The sequence below is a fragment of the Phocoena phocoena genome, chromosome 7 (genome assembly GCF_963924675.1).
Source record: "Phocoena phocoena chromosome 7, mPhoPho1.1, whole genome shotgun sequence".
In the NCBI taxonomy this organism is placed as follows: domain Eukaryota; kingdom Metazoa; phylum Chordata; class Mammalia; order Artiodactyla; family Phocoenidae; genus Phocoena; species Phocoena phocoena.
This window is the reverse complement of record NC_089225.1, coordinates 102670827-102691201: the sequence shown is the minus strand read 5'-3', so window position 1 is coordinate 102691201 and position 20375 is coordinate 102670827. Positions and strand designations below refer to the sequence as shown.

The following is a 20375-nucleotide window of genomic DNA, read 5'->3' as shown; positions in this document are numbered from 1 at the left end:
CAGAATATTTGTATTTAACAAGATTATCTTATGAAGTTTAAGGCTTTGAAAGCTTAATGAAATTTAGAATCAATTTGCCATCAGAAAAAAATTAAATTCACTACATAGATGATAGATAGACAACAGGAGTTGCCAATGAGTCATTGAATATATTCATTTCTTCTCTCTCTCTCTCTCTGTCATTGGCAACTGGGTCACTGAGACTGATAAAAGAGTCACTTTGAACAACAGCCAGTTGTTACTCTAATTGGACTACTTTAAAAAGTATATCATGCTGTATTGTTGTTAATTAAGTACAAAGACTCTACCAATCATGTTACCTCAAGCTCTGCTTGGCCATCAGTCTCTTTTCTCTCTCTTTGGTAATGGTGAGGTGAATACCTTTTCCTTGGGGAAGAGAAATCCATGGTTTGTTGCCTTTGCCAATAAGAAAAATGTTGGAGAGCTGGGTGACAAAGCTGCTGCCATTGGCATCTTTGACATGAACCACATCAAAAGAACCAGGATGTCACACCAATTCTTCCCAAGTTAGCACCTCCAGTCACTTTACACAGTGTCAAACTTGACAAAATCAGTAATCTTGCCAGTCTCCAAATCAATCTGAATGATGTCATTCATCTTGCCGAGGAGATCAGGGTAGCAGATGGTGTGAACATCATGAGTCACCAGATGTGCGATTCCTTTTGTGCCCATAAAGTTCTTTCTCACGTTGTACAACTTGTACTTGGCCTATCCTCAGGTGCAATATGATGAACAGCAAAGTAAACCTTGGTGTCATAGATCAAACCAGAATTCTCTCCAGTCTTGTCAATATTGATGACGTCCATAAATCCAGCAACTGTACGGTGTATCATTTCAGACCTTGTCATCAATCTTAATGGACTGCTGCATGAGATCTTCTTTAGTTCATCTCCTGTCAGCATATACTTTGTATGCTCCTTAGGAAACTGATAAGGAGATATTCTCTGTTTGTGGGAACCAGTAAATGGATGAGGAGAAAACACACTGGTCAGTTAACAGCTTCTAGTCTACTGGAGCTGATACATGCTTCAGATGCTTGGAACTGCAAGCCACAGCTGCGCTAGGCACAAAAAGAGACATACTTGTTTGTTTTTTGATAAAAGGACAGCTTTAGCTCTCTTTATTTGCTGGGTGATCAAATTGACTTAAAAATCTTAACAGTTTAAGTCCAGTTTTGAGACTAAAGCTGTAATAAAAAATACCTTGGTGATATATACTACTTTTTATCTACTTTTAAAAATTGAACTCAACTGAAAGTCTAGGCAAATTATTCAAAAAAAAAAAGGAACTTATTGGAAAGATATGGAGAAGACTCACAGAATCAAAGGAATAGCTAAAAATCCATTGGGTCTCAAGGAGGAAAAGTACTTGGATCTCACCCAAGATCTAGGTAGCCGAAAATAATGCATCATTTCTTAAGGTCTTCAATTCTGAGATGGATCAATTTCATCCATTTTTTCCCTTCATTCCTGAGTTGTTTAGGTAAAGATTCAAACTGTCAGTGAAGAGAGGACAATATTTATGTGTTCCTCAAATTCAACCAACTACAAATCAAAAGTATTCGGAAAAAAAATTTCAAAAATGTTCCAAAAAGCAAACTTGAAATTGCTGTGTACCAGCAATGATTTACATAGAATTTACATTGTATTAAGTATTATAAGTAATCTAGAAATGATTTAAAGGGTACGTACAGGAGGACATGCGTAGGTTATATGCAAATACTGTGCCATTTTATATAAGGGGCTTAAGCATCTATGGGTATTGGTATCTGACAATTCCCTGCACCAAATTATGACTAATTAGATTTTATGACTGTGAAAAAATAAATTCTTTAATAAAAGGACTGAAATTATGGGGCTTCTCTGTTATAGCAGTCAGTTTTCTTTTAATTAATATAAATGCACACAACGTAGGGTTGTTATGGGACTTACATGAAATAATGCATGCAAAAAGCTTAAAAGTTCTCAACATGTACAAAACCTGCATAACTATTAATTGCTATGACTAAGTAATCTGTGTTTAGCTGAACAGGAAGGAAGCAAATCATATTTAATTATTTCCCAAAAGATTATTAGAATTCATTTGTCTGAATAAATTTTTATCTGACTAAATTTTTTAAAATTTTGCATTTTATTTAGGGTCAGTGCTTAAATTTACAGGTATCTGCTACAAGTTAAAATGTTGAAGTATCATAGAGAACAGAGGGCTTCCCTGGTGGTGCAGTGGTTGAGAGTCCGCTTGCCGATACAGGGGAAAAAAAAAAAGAGAACAGAGTATTATTTTGTTTTGCAAATATACCCAAGCATTATATTTCAACTTTAAAAATTGGTGTTTCCAAAGGCTCTTTTAGGCCTATCTTATTTTTTTTTCTATATATTTATCTAACTAAAATATCCAGGTAGAGATTGGTAATGTAGCTATTAAGGGAAATGTGTGTGAAAATGAAAAATAAGTCTTGTTGGCCTTTTGCCCTTTAAACTCATACGATAAGTACTGAATTTTAAAAAAGATGAAACAAAAATGAACTAAATGTATCTCAAATCAGCAACTTCAATATTTTCATGAGCAGCTTGCTAAGAAAAACTAAAAGCCAAAATTTTCTGTCAAACAGTCATAGCTAATTCCGGGTTATTTGCCTACAATCTGTGGAAATATTTAATTGCCTTTATTCTTCATCATCTAATTTCAGAGCATTGGAGAGAAAGGTGCCTGGTCAGAGTGTTGGCTTGGGTTGAATGATCCATTTTCATACCCATACAAGAAAGTAGACTCCAAAGTGACAAGCACTATTCCAAGGTGAACAGATCTAAATTCCTAATCAAATTTCCATGTCTGAGAAATATGTTTAATTTCTTTAAAAGCAAGCTTGACCTTGATGTATTTCTGCTTAAGGTGTAGGATTTGGAGTAAAAACATAATCTCAATCTTGTCTCACTTGTATGGATTTGGTAGTTTGATGATCTCAAAAACCTTGTAAGTGATCCCTAAGCATGAACTTTAAGTATTTAATTAGAGCAATGTGTGGCCATAATCCTAACCTGGAAATTGCTAATACAAAAGTATATAAACTAACCAAAATTATGATATTTATAATTTTCTATGCTTACAAGTTTCCTTGTACTAGCAAAATTAGGGTACCTCTCACATGGCATTCTACTTGAATCTGCAAATGTCTTGAGAATAGGTTTGTGTTTTGTTCATTAATCTATTACCAGCAAGCATCCAAAACTTGGAACGAAATGTTTATCCAACTCAATATTTATTTGTAATGAGATAAAGACAATAACCTTTTCCATAGCAATTCCCTTGAATGCAGAGATTGAAAGTGAATCTCTTTATGAAAAATATGTTTATTCTTTGTTAGAAAGAAGTCAATACTACCTGACTAAGGTAGACCTGGAAATGAAGCATCTTGCTTGTCAACACTGTTTACTTCTCCACATTGTCTTTCTGCCTAAAATTAAAAGGACTATTTAGAAAATACTGAACTGTTTCTATTTATTTGTAGTAAGTTATTGATGCTATAAATCTAGTGACTTTGATACAAGCAAGAGTTCCCAAATCCTAACATGTACTTACTCTAGATTTAAAAAAAAACAAAAACATTTTTATATCTTTTAGTAAATTCATAGTCTTTTTACACAGGGCAAAATTATAGCCTTAATGTACTTTATGAGGTGAGGCTCACCTAGAACATGATTTTAACGTCTCTAAGGGTACTGTGTTCTCTGCAAGGTCACAGTGACATGGACAAAGCAGCTTGAATGACTAATGGAGACTAATGACTAATCTATTGTGCCTCTGTACAGATTCCTTAATGCAGACTGCTGGATTTGACACTGGAACTAAAAACAAAACCAGTTTCTGATTAGATACAACTAAAATGTTTGTTTTGTGTCAGGTACAAACCATCATCTGCGATCCTCCACCTAGCTCTGCTTTCTTAGAACTAGGTGAGGCTTAGTTTCTGTGTTTATAAAGCTTACAATAAAAATTTAAGGCTTGCGTCCCAATTTTCTGGATAACTAAACAAACAAGCCAACAGGAAATTATATACTCAAAATTATTGGAGCTCTCTGTTAACCATTTGATTATGTTCATTCTAAAGAAAATATTTTAAAAGTTAGTCTTCATTCTCAATAAAATTTGCAATGGAATGATGGGTGACAATTATATTTATGTGTTCATGTTGTATGTACTAAATGAGTCAGTTCTCTCAGCTTGCAATTTAAGCAAATGGTAAGAACCTCTTCATGGAGTACATCTTGGATTTTTGGGGTGGACGAGTGTTTCTTGACTATCTTCCAAGCCTGATCTCTATCCCATCCTTTCACATAGGATTTCAGATATTTAAGTCTTCACATAGTATGGAGTTCTGAAATCTGGACCCCAATTTTCAGCTTGAAATTACTAAAATTTGTTATATTCTGTTTGCTTCTGTCTGATTTTACATTTCCACCCTTATATGTATACGAATGTGCAGATGTGATCAAATCATACATACTTTTTTTTTTTGCGGTACGTGGGCCTCTCATTGTTGTGGCCTCTCCTGTTGCAGAGCACAGGCTCCAGACGCGCAGGCTCAGCGGCCATGGCTCACGGGCCCAGCCGCTCCGTGGCATGTGGGATATTCCCGGACCGGGGCTCGAACCCGCATCCCCTGCATCGGCAGGCAGACTCTTAACCACTGCACCACCAGGGAAGTCCCATACAGTTTTAATGGAGTATATTTTTGCTAATCTTCTTTCTTCCTCCTCCCTCTCCTCCACCATGTTAACAATCTAGAAATTAGCCTTCTCTCTTTTTTCTCATGCTCAGATAATCATTTTAGTCATATATACGTGTATGCATTATGTATGTGATATACACTCGTACAAATATGCATACAGATATAGGATTTTGATCACTATTTTTAATAGAATAATATGATATACATATTTTGCATTTTTCTTTCACCACTCAATAGTACTTTAAAGAAACCTTTCCAAGTTAACTGTTGCACGGTGCAATACCAAAGACAGAGGAGTAGTGAGAAGAATCTTGACTGATGGGGAAAAGTGTATTATCAGTGATATTAGTAGAATTACCAGCATACAGTAATACTAAAAAGCAGAGTGTCTTCTAGTTGGGTCTTCCCAACTTTATTACAATGAACCTCCTAATCACTTTCACCCAGGTGAGTTGTTCTCACCACCCCTGGTCCCTCTCTACTGAGGACACTGCAGTAGGTATTGCACTAATATTGAAGAGATAACACTAATTCTTTATCTTCAAGAGCTGCAAAATACTCCAGGATATGTATGTCTCATGATCTATTGAATTGTTTTCTTATTGAAAGGCATTCACTTTTTTCTTTCTTTTTGCCATTGTTACTTCACTACTCTATATTCCTGTGTTCCAATGCTCCAGTACTTTTTGTCTATCAAAAAAAGTCCCAGGTAGAAATACTTGTCCAAAATATATGTATTTTTTTAACATCATTATTGGAGTATAACTGCTTTACAATGGTGTGTTAGTTTCTGCTTTATAACAAAGTGAATCAGCTATACATATACATATATCCCCATGTCTCCTCCCTCTTGCGTCTCCCTCACACACTCCCTATCCCACCCCTCCAGGTGGTCACAAAGCACCGAGCTGATCTCCCTGTTCTATGTGGCTGCTTCCCACTAGCTATCTATTTTACATTTGGTAGTGTATATATGTCAATGCCACTCTCTCACTTCGTCCCAGTTTACCCTTCCCCCTCCCTTTGTCCGCAAGTACATTCTCTACATCTGTGTCTTTATTCTTGTTCTGCCCCTAGCTTCTTCAAACCATTTTTTCTTTTTTTTAGATTCCATATATATGTGTTAGCATACAGTATTTGTTTTTCTCTTTCTGACTTACTTCACTCTGTATGACAGACTCTAGGTCCATCCACCTCACTACAAATAACTCAATTTTGTTCCTTTATATGGCTGAGTAATATTCCATTGTATATACGTGCCACATCTTCTTTATCCATTCATCTGTTGATGGACACTTAGGCTGCTTCCATGTCCTGCCTATTGTAAATAGAACTGCAATGTACATTGTGGTAAATGACTCTTTTTGAATTATCATTTTCTCAGGATATATGACCAGTAGTGGGATTGCTGGGTCATTTGGTAGTTCTATTTTTAGATTTTTGAGGAACCTCCATACTGCTCTCTATAGTGGCTGTATCAATTTACATTCCCACCAATAGTGTAAGAGGGTTCCCTTTTCCCCACACCCTCTCCAGCATTTATTGTTTGTAGATTTTTTGATGATGGCCATTCTGACTGGTGTGAGGTGATACCTCATTGTAGTTTTGATTTGCATTTCTCTAATGATTAGTGATGTTGAGCATCCTTTCATGTGTTTCTTGGCCATCTGTATATCTTCTTTGGAGAAATGTCTACTTAGGTCTTTTGCCCATTTTTGGATTGGGTTTTTTTTTTTTTTTTTTGATATTGAGCTGCATGAGCTGCTTATAAATTTTGGAGATTAAGCCTTTGTCTGTTGCTTCATTGGCAAATATTTTCTACCATTCTGAGGGTTGTCTTTTATGCTTGTTTATGGTTTCCTTTGCTGTTCAAAAGCTTTTATGTTTCTTTAGGCCTCATTTGTTTATTTTTGTTTTTATTTCCATTTCCCTAGGAGGTGGGTCAAAAAGGATCTTGCTGTGATTTATGTCATAAAGTGTTCTGCCTATGTTTTACTCTAAGAGTTCTATAGTGTCTGGCCTTACATTTAGGTCTTTAATCTCTTTTAAGTTTATTTTTGTGTATGGTGTTAGGGAGTGTTCTAATTTCATTCTTTTACATGTAGCTTTCCAGTTTTCCCAGTACCATTTATTGAAGAGGCTGCCTTTTCTCCATTGTATATTTTTGCCTCCTTTATCAAAAATATGGTGACCGTATGTGCGTGGGTTTATCTCTGGGCTTTCTATCCTGTTCCACTGATCTATATTTCAAGAGATATTTCAAGAATATTCTGGGAAGATCTCTAACAATTCCAATTCCAACAGCAATATGTATTTTTCCTTTATTATTTCTTTGTTTAAATTACTGTGATGGGTATAAAAACTTTATTATATTACAATTCACATTTTCTGGTGAGGGTGAGGCTGTGAGTGAGGTAACACTCCCTAAAATCTTGTAAAAATCTTCACTTTCCAATTGCATTAGATGGGAATGAATTTAGCTGTATATAAGAGAGAGTCAACTACAATTACTTAACCAGATAGAAGTTTTATTATTTACAAATAATAAGAGGTTAAGTAGGAAATTTGTACATTTGTAGAGCTCCTTCAAAAGTCATTCAAGACCTAGTTCTGTCTGGTTTCCAGTTTCCCTTTTCTCAACATATGGCATCTGTCCTCACAATCAGAGGATGGCTCCAGAACCTATAGGCATAGGGACTTGATCTCAAGAAAGAGGAAGTGGTACCTGAACAGGAAAATAAATAAAATAAGTACATAAACAAACAAACAAATAAATAAAATACTCTTCAATCCCACTGTAGCTTCCCCCCACTCCCTTTTTTTTTTAAATCAGGGCATTAAAAGCTATGTCAAAGCCTTTAACTTATGAGAACTATGCCAAATGATTATCAAGGTTTGCAAGGGAGCTTGGAAGGAGATTCTCTAAGCTGAACACTGTTACTCTGAACAATGATAGAATGGGAAAATGGGCTGTTGGTAGTTAATCATCAACCTGTCATACTTAACTTTCCCTCATTATAATGTGTGTGTGTGTGTGTGTGTGTGTGTGTGTGTGTGTGAATGCATAACTCTGAATTTGGGCAGTGGTCACAAACATTTACTAAGTCCTGGATATATAGGCTGACACATCTCTCTAAAATCTGGAGGTGTTTGTTACCTATTATTTTAAGTTTTGGGCACCTATGCAGAAGCTGGGAAAATAGAGTTCTCATTCCACATCATATTAAATACTGTTGCTGCCATTAAATAGTTGAAAAAGAAAGAAATTAACATTCTTGAAGGTACTACCCTTCCTCGAGAGGCTTGAAAAAGCTGGCCTAAATATATACCAATGCAGGGAATTTTCCTGATGTTTTTTCAAGTAATATGGCATCTTAGTCCTGGCTTTATAAATGTTTTAAATTTTTATTGAGGTATAATTACGTTCATTAAAATGCAGAGATATTAAATTCAATATGTTTTGACAATTCTATAACCAACATCCAAGATAAGAAGTAGAATATTTGCAGCTCCTCAGAAAGTTCCTTCATGCCCCTTTCCAGTCATTTTTACAGTTTCTACTAAGTAAATCACTGTTACAATTTTCACATATTACAGAATAGTTTATGCGTGTTGGAGAATTTCATGTTAATGCAATGATACGTAATGTACTCTCTTGTGTCTGCTTTCTTATGTTCAGTAGGCCCAGGGCTCATTCTTTATTGTTGCTGAGTAGTATTTCATTATAAGAATATATCACAATTTGTCTTCTTGTTGAGGAACATTTGGACTATTCCCAGTTATTGACAACTATGCATAAAGTTCTACGAACATTTTAAATATTTTCTTCTGTGAAGTGTCGTTTTAAGTTTTTTGCTCATTTTCTTAGTTTAGTTAGTTCATCTTTTTATTGTTGATTTTGTATATAAGTCCTTTACATACACACACACACACACACACACACACGTGTGTGTGTGTTTTCTTTTTATTTATCCTGCTTTGAATATGCTGTATTTATTTATTTGTATTTTGGGGTTGGTGTCTTTCATCAATTTTTAAAAATTTTCAGCCATTTCCCCTATTTTACATCTCCTTTTCTCTGGGACCCCATTTATATGACACATTTAAATCATTCACTGTTGTTTCACAGGTCTTAGTCACTCTAGCTTTGTTCCATGGACTTAATATTGTGTATTAAACAATCCCAAATTTAGTGGAGTAAAAAATAAGCATTTATTGTTATTATCTCATGCACTTGGCATTGACTGGGCTCAGCTAGTTGGTTCTCACCAAGCATCTCCCATGTGATTTGACAATGGCTTTAGCTAGAGTCATCTCAAAATCTTTCTCACTCGTGTGCCTGCCCATTGAAGCTGGTTGTCAGCTGAGACTTCAGTGGAGCTTGGCAACCAGAACACATGTCATTTTCATTTGGCCTGAGCTTCCTCACAGCCTAGCTGCTGGATTCCAAGACTGTGTATCCCTGGAAACTGTAGCAGAAGTGCCACGGTCTTTTTGCATCTACTCTTACAAGTCACAAAATGTCACTTCAGTCACATTCTGTTTATCAAGGAGATCACAAAGTTACCTCTTGATGGGAGAGCATCAAAAAATGTGTGATCATGTTCTGAAATCACTCGTGTTTTCTTGGGTTTTGGTTGGATATTTTCTATTAACCTGACTTCAAAGTCACTGTTCTTTTCCTATGTCATGCCCAATCTGCTGTCAAACTCATCTAATGTATACTTTATTTTGTGTTTTCCCTTTCTACAATTTCCATTTGTTTTTCTTATCTTTTCAGGAATGCGGTTCATCTTTCCTAATATATTATTTAATATTTCTATGATAGTTATTTAGTTCCCATCTGATAATTCCAACAGGTGAGTAATCTTTGGATCTGCTTGTGTTGACTGTTTCCTTTCTTGACCATACGTCACACGTTCTTGTTTCTTTTACTATTTTATTGCATGCCAAAACGTTTACTTCCAAAGATCACCCTTTGTCTTCAATCAGACCAATAGACCAAGGAGATCATTATTTGATTTGGATGAGGAATTTGTCACACCTTTAGCTTGATTGAAGTCATCACTAGATTCAAATGTTGTGGGCAAGGTCAGGATCCACCCTTTAGCAAAACTTGGGGTATGAATACTGATAATATCACAGAGAGCTCTGTGTGTTTTACAGGCAGGAAACCTGTTATTTGGCCATTGGAGTGTTCTCTTTCTTCTCCAATATTCCACCCTAATATTTTCCTTCAAGCTCTAATAAAGAAACTGCCTTATAATATGAGAATGTTTACAATTCTTCAGAGATGTTTTTCTCAGCTCTCCTCTACTAATATCTAGCCTTTGGGAGATGAAATTCAGAGTGCCTCAAATTGATTTCTCTCAACAATCTTTTCCGGCTTTTAACTTTAGGTAGTTGAGGGTCTGGAGTACCTCAAATGGGATCCTCTCATCACTATATCTCTCTCCTTCACTTCCACTCAGTAAACAGTTGCCCTGTATTTGGGGGAGATCTCATGCACCTAAGGGGAGTTTGTTTCATTTGTCCTGCCTTACCACCAATGTCTGACATACAGGACCTAACAATTGTTGAATATCCATATGGAGGAATTAGAGCAACAGGGAATGCTGGGTTCCTTAAAATTCTAATTTGGCACACGCTTCCAGAAACATCCATTAATAGGTTGTTCACAATTAAAAGTTTGGCTATTTTATTCTTTATCTTGTCAGTGATGAATTCTTCCCTCTTTCATGAATGAGGATAGCTGTGAGTCTCTTCTCTCCTATGAGAGGCTTATCATTTAAAAATGTTTTTAAAATTTATTTAGATTTTATTGCACCCTTTACTCTGTCACAGATTTGCACAAATCTGTGAGTTTGAAGCTTATCTACATTGTTACGGTTTTTCAGATGGAAGTGGGAGTCTCTTACAATTTCTGTATTCTAACTGGATAACTAGCCTTGCAAATGAAAGTCATTCTTTTTGTTATTGTAGGTTTCCATGATGTGGTTGAAGATTACCTTATTCTGGTTTCCTTTTTTACCTTTAAAAATTCTGTTATAAAAATCTACTTTCACATACCACCTTCCCCACACTACACAGGCAGGTCTGCAACTTCATTTGAACGGTGTAGTGTTGCTTTGCTTGTCTGACAAGATTTCTTTAGGGAGCATCTCTCAGATACTTGTGAATTAGTCATTTTTCTTTAACTGTAGATCTGCCCCCATTAAAAAAAAGTTGTACTTTTTTCTTTGAATTTTGAAAACATTAGTATGTATGGAGTCTCACACATAATTAGACACTGCAAAAACTAAACCCTGGTGGAAATAATTCTCTTTATGACTTGCCTTTGAGTCAGTAATCCCGAAAATCGATTCCATTCAACTAAATGTGCTGACACTTCCTGGTCTGTAACACAAGCCAGGAGGAATGATGTACTAGAAAAATGTGAATTAGAAAACAAAGAAGTAAAATTTCTATATTGTCTAGCAAATGTAAGCCTTGGCATTGGCGGGAAAGAAGCAATCAAAATGACCAAAAATTCTGTTTTCATAAAAATGACTTTTGTTTTACAGTTTTAATTTTGTTTTTACAAAACAAATGTCATCTTAGAGAAGATAACAGTTAAGAACTCCAGCTCTCACTGAACATTTCCAGATATAAATATGTTGGAAAAATAGGTATAGTTACTTTGATCTGCTTTATGTTTTTAGATAATTGTACAATATTGAACAAACTATGTAAGTTCTTGGAAGCTTAGTTTCTTCATATTTGAAATTAGATATGTAAAAATAAGGCTTTATTTGAAATTCATGGACTCAGCTTAGACAGTTTGGAAGACTAGGATGTAAAGTTTGTTTTTGTCTAGGGAGAGAGGATTGATAGCTTTTAACAAATGTTCAAATATGCCATGGCTGAAAAATGTTTCAGAAATACTCTCAGTATATTTGAAACAGTAAATGAAATTGTTCTATCATAGGGCTTCTTGCTATATTTTTAACTGGTTTTAATAGAGAAAACATACTTAATCTGTGCTACTGTCTTCAAAGAGTTAATATTTATGTGGGATTTGCCATGTCCTAGTCACTGTACTCAACACTCTACTTATGTAATCTCATGCAGTCTTCATAGTAGGAGTTAATACCATCCTCATCCACTGAATAAGGAATTCACAGATCAGAGAATTCATGTTACTTTCTATGGCCATGTGGTTTATACATTGTAGCGTCAGGATCTGAGGCCATGTCTTTAACCAAAGGAAAGTTTTTACGATACTTGTACCTAATGTGTTTGAGGAGGATATGCTACAGCAATAATGCCTTCCTGGACTAGAGGGGTTGGACAAAATCAAAAGTAATTGTGGATTTATAAATAATTTATTGAAAAGATAAAATACTAGATAGGATTCTAATATCATTTGGAGTCCAGGAAAACCTAGTTAGTTCAACAAATAGTCCATGTCACTGATTCTGCCTTAATCCATTATCCTTCCCTCTGCAAGGTCTTTTCAAAAATTTCTCTCAGCGAGGCAAAAATCCTACTTATCCACAGCTCTTTATAAGGAAAATCCTAGACATGATTCTGCAGGGTGCTATAAGTGGGAACAGGAGTTCCTTCATGCAACAAAAGAAGACATGATTATCTTTGGGAGAACAGAGATAGAGTAAGAATAAGCCACCTGATCCACAGCTTGGATACTCATAGAAGACTCTATAATGGATAGTATGGGATAGGAAGCGAGTGGAAATGCATGCATTATTATCAGGAGAGGCACCTAGGTATTATAAATTGAGGTAGTAAAACCCTTTTGAAAAGCAATTTGGCAACCTGTCTGAAAAGCTATAAAAACCTTTATACCTTTTGACCCAGTAATATCTCTCTGGAGAATTTATCCTAAGGAAATAATTCAAAAGAAGAACACAACTATATGCATAAAAGTATTAATTACAGCATTAACTCTACCAGTGGAAAAAATGGGAAAAAAAACTAAATATCCAACAATAGAAGGGTAGTAAATTATGGGACATTAAAATTTCAAAAATATCAGATAGTCACTACAATTGTAATTGTGAATGCTGAATGAAGCAACATGAAAACTATACGCAGTGGAGTTAGTGAAAATAAAGAGCACAAAATTGCAGGTATTTAATGATTAAGACTTTTTTTTTTTACATCTTTATTGGAGTATAATTGGTTTACAATGGTGTGTTAGTTTCTGCTTTATAACAAAGTGAATCAGTTATACATATACATATGTTCCCATATCTCTTCTCTCTTGCGTCTCCCTCCCTCCCACCCTCCCTATCCCACCCCTCTGGGCGGTCACAGAGCACCGAACTGATCTCCCTGTGTTATGCGGCTGCTTCCCACTAGGTATCTATTTTACATTTGGTAGTGTATATATGTCCATGCCATTCTCTCACTTTGTCACAGCTTACCCTTCCCCCTCCCCATATCCTCAAGTCTATTCTCTAGTAGGTCTGTGTTTTTATTCCTGTCTTACCCCTAGGTTCTTCATGACATTTTTTTTTCTTAAATTCCATATATACACATGGATAAAGATTTTAAAGGAAGTAAAAAAAGTGCAAATAGTAATATATTATAATAGTGGGGTTCAGGGTGAAATCAGTTCCCTATTGACATATTGTCTTAATGCTCTGAGCAAACTGTATGTAATAACTAAAAATTAGAAAAGAAGGATTTGTGCTACTAAGTCTCATGTGTTCATCTTGTATCAACAGTGCTTGTTAGAGATCTGAGACAATGGAACAATGGTTACCTGTATTCTTTGTACTGATGCTTCTAAACTTGCCCTCAATAATTTAGTCATTTTGAGTCACTATGGTTTATTAAGATAAGGCTAGTAAGTATGATTTTTTTAACTGCATATACATTGAGTACTTTAAGTTGTTTTTTGTTTCCAGTTGGATTATTATCAAAATTCCTAACTGGGTCCCTACTTTAGTGTTTCCCATTTTCAAAATGCGATTGGTGAAAGTATGAATAAGCATGTTTTCTTTATTTCATTTTAAATTATTTATTGAATATCTAATATATACAGGGTACTATAACTCTCTCCTATGTTTACAGGAGAAAATTCTTCCATATTGTAATTAAGGAATGTCAAAACCCTCAGGCATGATCCTTGATTCTCCCACAAAACCTTCCTTCGTATAACTAAGAAGCAGCGCTTGCCAACCATAGCATTCCATCTGTACTTTCTCAGATTTGTGCCTTTGCAAGCCTAAAAACTTTACACAAGCCTAGAAAATCTCCCTCTGTGGCCTTTAGGTATTTAAGTCCTATGTATGTGTCAAGGACCAACTAAAGCCTTTTCTTCTACTACAAAGGCCTTTCAGAAAATTCCACCTTAATTTATTAATCCCTCCTTTGAAATCTTACATCACTGCAATTTGACATTATTTACAGTGTTGATTTGTGTTATTATTTCACCCTCAATGCTATATACTTCTACTATTTGTAAGTCTTTATTTCAACACCCAGATTGTTAGGTCTACAAAGGCAGGGAACAAAAACCCCAGACCTTATAAAAGTAGGTATACAAAAGCAACTATTGCACAGATGTTAATTAAATGATATTGATATTGTACGTAAGAAAGAGTTAGCATTGGATTTAAAACTTGAGTTTTAAATTTCATCTAGTACTCCCATTATAACACTTTACTCATGAATGGCATAGTTGTAAAATCATTTTCACATCTGTCTCCCTTCAAGTGAGGCTCTTGGCCTCAGAGGTATGATCTATGCATTATCCCTTTTTGTATATTCTGAACCTGAGTATAATTTTTATCACAGAGAGTTTCACTGGTATTTGCTGAGTACATGCATCAGTTAATTGACTTCATTTACTTTAAAGGTCTTACTTTTTTTTTTTTTTTTTTTCCTTGCGGTACGTGGGCCTCTCACTGTTGTGGCCTCTCCCGTTGCAGAGCACAGGCTCCGGATGCGCAGGCTCAGCGGCCATGGCTTATGGGCCTAGCCGCTCCGCGGCATGTGGGATCTTCCCGGACTGGGGCACGAACCCGTGTCCCCTGCATCGGCAGGCAGACTCTCAACCACTGCCCCACCAGGGAAGCCCCTAAAGATCTTACTTTTATGCATTTAAAAAAAAAAAAAAGCATAGTATTCTTTTGGAAGCTGAGTTTAGAAACAAAAAATTACCTTACCAAAACAATAAATAATACAAGAAAGGAAGAAACACATTTCTCAAAGGCTTATTTTTGCCTGGGCAGGTGTTTTAATGTACATTCTTTATTTTAATATTAACAATAATGCCTAAACTTTTTAGTGTTTAACAGTTACCAAGCACTTTGCAAGAGCTTTACATGTAGAATCATATTTAATTCTCACAATGCCGAGGGATAGGTATGATTATTCTCGATTGCAGACAGAATTAAACTAAAGTATCAAATACTTGTAGATGGACAACTTGATATTTCCAACCAAGCAGTTGGGCAGTGTAAAAGCTAGAAAAATTAAACTTTTCCAGAAGATGATAAACCACAAAGAAATAGTGAAATTTAATATAAATTTAATTCATTTATAAAGATGAAGCTGGAGACATCAGTTGTTTCCTGTATCTTTTAAATTTTTTTTCATTAAACTGATGGCTTCATTATGGTCAACATATAAATAGATTTTAGAAGACAATTTGATATAAAATGTGAAATAATTGAATTTAGAGTGGTTACTCTACCTTAATGAGATGTTATACCCTTCAAAAGGATAAAGTAAAATGTATACAGCTTATGTTACCTTTCCAGTTCTTAAATATTTTATGTCATTTAGTAGATCATCAACTTGCTTACTGTGGATCAGACATTTTTACAGCTTGATGTAAATTGCATTCAGGGAATGATATGAATCAGATTATTTATGGAGAATTAATCCTAAGATTTATTTGTTCTCTGGAGTGTTGATAAGCAAACACTTTTTTTTTAAATCTAGAAAATAGCATCTTTAGACTTCAAGCAGATACTGGCTAAGTTGATTTATCTATTTTATTAGAGGTTATAAATAACTAAGCAGATCAAGCTGATATTTATTTGACAGTTCCCATGTTTACTTGATAAAATGAACCTATTTCCCAACAGAATTTTTGTAGCTAAATATATAATTGTGCTTTATGGTGTTAAAAAATTATAGCTCTATCCACAACCATCTCAGTGACCTTCAGTATGTCACTAATGGTTAGAAATGTATTCATTTTAACATGCTTAAAATAAAATAAATATCAAGACTTTATTTAATTCTTGACTAAAAGATGCTAAATGATTCAACTTCTCCCCAGCAGTGATAGCTTGATTAATTCATCCTCTGGGAAGGAGGCACAAGATTGTTTATATGAGCTCAACTGCTTAACTAAAAACATCAATTGGGGGATGAAAGAAATCTCTCTAAATGAAAGGCCAAGTATTAACAAACCAGAGGAGAGGGTTTTTGTTGCTGTTTATTTTTTCCTTTCCCTGAAGGCCCTGGACTAATAATGAGTTTGTCTGATACACCCTGAAAACAAACACAATTTGGTCCTTTTTGGGAAAAAATGAGTATGGTGACCATAATGACAGAGTGGAAGATTCCTGTTTTCTCACTTCCACCCTACCTCTGAGTGTCCTCTTCTAATCTCAAAAGGCTGAAGGGAGAGAAGGAAAGAGGGATAAACCTAATATCTGTAGCTGAACCCCAGGAGTCAGCATAGGGCAGAATACCTATGTTATTTAGATAGCATTTCCTAGGAAATATCAAATAAAATCAAAATTGTGCAAATGGGAAAGAAAATGAAGGCTCAAAGGCAGTTGATAAATCTTTAAGTTGTTGACATACTAGATTGATGTCTTTTCTCTTTGAGATTAAAAATGTGAATTAGGGGGCTTCCCTGGTGGCTCAGTGGTTGAGAGTCTGCCTGCCAGTGCAGGGGACACGGGTTCGTGCCCTGGTCCGGGAAGATCCCACTTGCCGTGGAGCAGCTGGGCCTGTGAGCCATGGCCACTGAGCCTGCGTGTCCGGAGCCTGTGCTCCACAACGGGAGAGGCCACAACAGTGAGAGGCCTGCGTACCGCAAAAAAAAAAAAAAAAAGTGAATTAAACCTAATGGGCTAAGACCATGGTTAAAATGAGAACCACCAATCAATAAAACAAAAATAAACCAAAAAATAGTAACCAAAATCACAAAGCAAGGTGTTTAAATGACATTTTTCCAGCAGCCTTGATCCTGTCAGATGGTCATGAGAGCTAACTACCAAAGCCATGTGCTTTGGAGGCTGACCTCACTTTAAGTATCTGATGGAGGTTTTGGAGGCTGACATGCTTTGGAGGCTGACCCCACATCTATACATGTGGTTACCAAGTATCTTAAACACCCAAGTCTCACCTTAAATTGCATTCAGGAGACAAAGGGTGGCCCAATGCAGCCACTGCTCACAAATGCTCACAATGGCTCCATTCAGCAAGGTCTGCAAGCCAGTGGGCTCTTTGCTTCTTGCCTATGACTCCAATTTCTACAACCCAAATTCAGAACTAGATTAAAATTAGATCTTAAAGGCAATATGGTCATGTACCTTATATTTTTATGCTGAGAGATTTTATAAGAAGCAGACTGGTTTTCTTATGCCTTAGTTTGGGGACTTATCTTATTCATTCATACCCTAGCAAGCTGGGCATACGTAAAACAGATCACTAAGCTGTTTGACAATATATTGACTCACCATGTAAAAAAAAGAAAGAAAAATAAAAATACATGAAACTTTCCTAAAATGAAGAGTGAACCTGCAGAAGGAAACTGATATGCTTTTTAAAAATGGGCTTGAAGGCAAAACCAAAGATAAATGTGTGTGTTTAAAATTACTTGTGGGCAAGCCTCCCATCTTAAATATTTGAAGTATCCAGGCTTCCGAGCACCTGTTCAAGTTTGTGCTGATTCTCCCCCAGGCAGCTGCCTACTTGCTTCTGCTTCAGGCTGGACCTGAACGTGGTCCAGGATGCATCGCTGATGAGCAAGTTCAGCTGGTGCTGAATGACAGGTGTTGGCTCCTGACTGCCTTCAGTGGCATGGTGTGGTATATTTCTTAACAAAGGGAAAGAAAGGAGACATCAAACACTTGCTCCTCTAACTCAATGTTTCAGTGTTTGTGCTTTAAATAAAAGGCATAGACTAGAAAAAGTAATAGGTCAATACCAGGCTTACAGAAAACCTTTCCTTAGTGAATGCACAATTATAGACAATGGTAGCACAACAAAGAGGTGACATCACTAGTGGGATTTGGGCACTTTACAAGGTCCAGTAATCCACAGGACATGCTCATATGATCACTAAAGCCTTGAATTCAGGTGGATGGGTTGACCCAATGGTCAAGAATCAAGACAACTGCAGGATCTCACTGTGCCAGCCTCTAGACCCCAGTCTGTGGGTCACTAACCGACAATGTAGGCATGGAATGCACTTTCCGTAAGGGTGTGAGACTAATAGTTGTGCTTCAACAACAAAATGGCCACAGAAATGCTCTCAATTCCATCTTAGAATCCAGTGAGATTTTTCTGGATGACAATATAGTGTATCCCAGGAATCAGCAAACTATGTCCCCCAGGCTAAATCCAGCCTACTGCTTATTTTGATACCCTCATGATCTAAGAATGTTTTTTGCATTTTATGTGATCAAAAGGAATCAAAAGAAGAAGGCTATTTAATGATGTGAAGATTATATGAAATTCAAATTGCAGTGGCTATAAAGTTTTATCAGAACGTAGCCACACATCTGTTTGTTTACATATCGTATATGGCTGCTTTTGTGACAGAGTAGTTGTGACAAACACTACGTCGTTCACAGAGCATAAAATGTTTGCTATCTGGCCCTTTACTAAAAATGATTGCCAATCAACGTACAGTATATGGTATACTATACTGGTATAGCCTCTTACCAACTGTGGTAATGGGTTATTTACTAAGACTACACTGAGCCTCAGTTTGCTCAGCTGTAAGGGGATATTAATACTCATTGCAGGGTTGTTGGGGATATTACATGAGATAAGGTGCCATAAAGTATCTAACATAATGGCAGTAAATGGTTGCTGTTTTTATTCTTAATGGAATTGGAGAGAGAAAAAGTATTTCCTGGTCTCTGTGTTATGATTCTAAACAATGGGAGAGGCCACCAGTCTCCCTAGGGTTCCAGGCTGGCTGAGAATATATTGGATGTTTTCTCAGTCAGCGATCCGTTCCATAACAAAATACTATAGACTAGATGGCTTAAAGAACAGAAATGTATTTCTCACAGTTCTGCAGCCCGGGAAGTCCCATGGTTTGGGTGCCAGCGTGGTGGGTTCTAGTGAAAGCTCTCTTCTTGGCTTGCAGATATCCATCTTCTCATTGCATTCTCACTTGGGAGGGAAAGGCAGAGAATGAGAACACTCTGGTGTTTCTTCTTCTTCTTCTTGTAAGGGAATTTATCCCATCATGGGACTCTGCTGTCATTACCTCATCTAAATCTAATTATCTCCCAAAGATTCCACCTCCAAACACCATCACATTGGGAATTAGGATTTCACCATATGAATTGGGGGAGGGAGACATTAAGTCCAGATCAGATGTTGAGGTTGAATCTCCAGCAGCTGTTCCACCAATTCTTCAATGTGTAGCAGCACTTGATTCTATGCCAGCTTTAGGAAAGAACCCTCATTAGTCTTAGTCAATGCAGCGCTTCTGTCAATGATTGACTGGAAGCAAAAAGAAAAATTATATATATATGTATATTTTCACACGGTAAAGAAATATCACATCCCAAACTCAATAGCACCATTTATGAGTATCACCTCTCTCCTATTGAGAGTGTTGAGCTGATGTAAAACCTAAAACTACTATAGAATTTTATGAACTTCATTCCATAACCAGGCAAACCAGTTCAAGGTAGAAGAATCCATAGACAGCAGAACCAAGCCACAAGAACCAGAGAACAAACAGTACCCTAATCGAGCCATACCGCTCACATTTCATACCTGTGAGCTTCTCAGTCCTTTAGAGCTTAAGTCACTTTGAGTTAGATTTCTTGAATTTTGCCAGCAAGATCAACTAACTACTGCAATTGGTACCTGTCTTTAGCTTCAGGCTGAAAGCAGACCTACCTGTATTGCTCAGGTGGCCAGTAGAAAATCAGGACACAGTGACTCATCAATGTACTAAAAATTTATATGTTGGGAACCATTTACAACTTATAAAATATCCCTTATACATTTGCTCAACAAACTTAAGTTTTTCCTTAGTGCCACTGTATTCAAAGCTCTATGCTCAAGCTGTGGGACATGCAAAGATGAATCAAGCACATTACTAGACCTCAAGGACTTAATGACCTTGTGGAGAAGAACTACATATAAACTACGTGAGAAATTAAAATAGAAGGCAGAACAAAGTGAGATGCATACTCAACATGGTATTAGAGCCAGAGAAGAGAGTTACTGCCCCCATTAGATCCTCACAACCGCTCTGTAGAGGAGACTGAACAGATGTTTTCATCCTCACTGTTACAGATTAGAAGATTCTGAAAGGTCCAGTGTGACTGGGATAATTAGTGTTGCATTAATTGTGCTCAGCGATTTTGGCTCAAAGCCCAATATTCTTTCCATTCTT

General features: G+C 36.3%; 1 pseudogene; it reads right to left on the bottom strand.

Moving 5' to 3' along the window:
- Nucleotides 1-316: 316 nt before the first annotated feature.
- The window catches only part of LOC136125442 (small ribosomal subunit protein eS4-like), a 101358-nt pseudogene continuing 81299 nt past the window's right edge, over nt 317-20375 (bottom strand).